Here is a 3,298-nt window from a genome sequence, read left to right as displayed (position 1 = left end):
AAAAAGAATTCATTTGAACCAGTTCTAATGAGATGGATGAAACTGGAGCCCATTATACAGAGTGAAGTAAGCCAGAAAGATAAAGAACATTACAGCATACTAACACATATATATGGAATTTAGAAAGGTGATAACGATAACCCTATATGCAAAAAAAAAAAAGAGACACAGAAATACAGAACAGACTTTTGAACTTTGTGGGAGAATGTGAGGGTGGGATATTTCAAAGAACAGCATGTATACTATCTATGGTGAAACAGATCACCAGCCCAGGTGGGATGCAGGAGACAAGTGCTCCGGCCTGGTGCACTGGACGACCCAGAGGGATGGGATGGAGAGGGAGGTGGGAGGGGGGATCGGGATGGGGAATGCTTGTAGATCCATGGCTGATTCATGTCAATGTATGGCAAAAACCACTACAATATTAAAAAAAATTTAAAAAGCATATAGGAATTGCAAGTAAAAGGAGCAGTGACCTTGCTTAGGGCTAAAATAGAGGTTCCAAGGCAGAGCTCCCCTCCTCCTAGGGCTGAGCCGTGCACCTTGTCAGAAAGAGTACAGTCATCGCTCAGTGGATTGAGGGGAGTTGCTGAGGGGCCGTCGCTGTTGGGACTTGCGAGCGAGCCACCCTCCGAGGTGCCAGGGGAAGCCGTTCGCAGAGAGGCGCCCGGCTGCCCAGGGAGCCGCCCGAGAAAGCTTCGGGGTGCTGTTGGCCGCCTGCGCTCAGTGCTGGAGCCAAGCCCTGGGGGAACCACTCACTAACGGAGCCGAGGCTGGAGCAGCCCCACCCTGCAGACACCGCATGCCTGCATCCTCAGTCGCTCTATCGTGTCTGAGCCTCTGCGACCCCATGGACTGGAGCCCGCCAGGCTCCTCTGTCATGGGATTTCCCAGGCAAGAATACTGGAGTGGGTGGCCATTTCCTCCTCCAGGGCATCTTCCCGACCTCGGGGTTGAACCTGCACCTCCTGCGTTGCAGACAGATTCTTTACTGCTGAGCCGCCTGCGGAGACTGAGTCCTAAAGAAAGCTGCACCCTGCTGCCAGCCTGTAAGACAGAAGTCATGACGGGAGCAGACCCCTGCTCAGGGGACACTCTGGACCAGGACCAAGATAGAAGGACGGAAGAAAGGGAGGAAGGAGGTGAGGAAGGAAACTAGAGGAGACAAACCTTCTCCCCTCTCCCCATCCAGTGTCCCTCGAGTACCCTCTACTGACAAGATCAACATCATGTCAGTTGGCGCGGGAGAAATGTTTCAAGTATTTCCATGAAATATTTCAAACATTTCCATGGTTTTTCCGGTAGTCATGTATAGATGTGAGAGTTGCACCATAAAGAAGGCTGAACGCCAAAGAACTGATGCTTTTGAACTGTGGTGTTGGAGAAGACTCTTGAGAGTCCCTTGGACTGCAAGGAGATCAAACCAGTCCATCCTAAGGAAATCAGTCCTGAATATTCATTGGAAGGACTGATGCTGAAGCTGAAGCTCCAATACTTTGGCCACTTGATGCGAAGAACTGACTCACCAGAAAAGACCGTGATGCCGGGAACAATTGAGGACAGGAGGAGAAGGGAAAACAGAGGATGAAATGGTTGGATGGCATCATTAACACGATGGACGTGAGTTTAAGCAAACTCTGGGAGAGAGTGAAGGACACGGGAGCCTGGAGTGCTGCAGTCCATGGAATCGCAAAGAGTTGGACATGACTGAGCAACTAAACAACTCCATTTTCATAGAGCAGGCAGTAATGGATTTGAAGCTGAAAAACAATAAACTGATAACTGACATGCCCTCTTATGCAGCTGCAATATTTGCAGCATAACCTGTTGAACTGTACTACTATACTTTTCAAAAGGTGGCAACTTTCTAACGCAATAAACCCCCTCAACCAAAAATTCTTGAAACCATGTAAGTGTGAAACTCCAGGTTCTGAAAAACAAAGTATAGTCTATCCTTTCTGAACCCTTGGCACTTAGAAGATACCTGAATATCTATTTAGAGCACTAAAAGTTACCCCTGTTAAATAATGTCCTATATAAGTCTGGGTGCATGCTGTGGTATATAATAATACATTCAATTGATTTTATTCACTTTAAATTCTTGCCTCTTAGTATTTGCTTTTATTTCTTCTTTCTGAGATAAGCATGCAGTTGTTGTTGTCCTCTTCTGCTTGGATGTTTTATGAATGAATAGCCTGGTAAGATATATCATAATGGAAAGAGCTTTGGTTCTCTTTGGGGCTGACCCGATTTTAAATTCTGACTCCATTATTTTCTGGATGTGTGGCTTTAAGCAGAATATTTAATCTCTAGAAGCTTCCACTTCCTCATCTCCAACTGGGACAATAACACCCACCTTGCATTGTTTAAAAAAACTCTCAGGACCATCTTCCAGAGCAATTGCCCCAGAGAAAGTACCTACTTTGAAATATGGCCTGGATCTATGATTTTTGCTGCTCTCATATCTTTAGGAATTTTATTCAACAGCCCATGGTGAACACGGTGAGGATGCCAAGTTAATTCAAACTTTCATTCCAAAGACAGTCACAGAAGCATAAAACAAAGCTTTGTAAAATGGTCCACTAATTACTGCAGAATTTCTAAACAATATTCCAGAGTTGTTGGGGGAGAAAAAACTAATAGGCACAGACACCAAAGGTTAACAGATTAGATTCTCAGAAACATTAGCTGTCCGGCTGCCTCTCCCTGAATTTTGTTATTCTTTATAATGAGATATATTTTTTAAGTGAAATTTGCTTTCTTCTTAAATGTCTTGCGGTAATTTTATTCTCAACTTAAAAAGTCAAATAACTTCTTTTAGGAAAACTAGCCACTTCTCTATTTAGAATGCAGCTGTTGACATCAGTTTAACAAATGGAATGAGATGCTGCTCTAAAGGACTGTGAAAATGAAAACCCAACCGGAGATCTGTACTCTTTGGGTAGAAATACCAGGATGAACTCAGACTCAAGTTTCTCACCACAATAAAGCTGTTAGAACTTTCATCTAGTTTAATCTAATCTCAATTTTCATAGACCACAATGGACTTTCCAGACCATATGTTCCTTTGGTTCATTTCACATCACCAGCGACTTTCATATTCATCACCAGACCTGATGCTAAATATTTTTTCTACTTTTTTAAAGTAGACATAACCAGAGAGGAATGTAGCCCTTCCTTGGCAAAAGGTTTCTGAAGTTTCCTCTAAGCCCATTGAAATCTCAACACAAGATCAGATCTACAAGAACATGATGGAACCCAGGTGTTAGACTAATTACTATTTAGCCATAAATGAAGA

This window comes from Cervus canadensis, chromosome 25 (assembly GCF_019320065.1).
Source record: "Cervus canadensis isolate Bull #8, Minnesota chromosome 25, ASM1932006v1, whole genome shotgun sequence".
NCBI classification, from domain to species: Eukaryota; Metazoa; Chordata; class Mammalia; order Artiodactyla; family Cervidae; genus Cervus; species Cervus canadensis.
Note: the sequence above shows the minus strand (reverse complement) of the source record.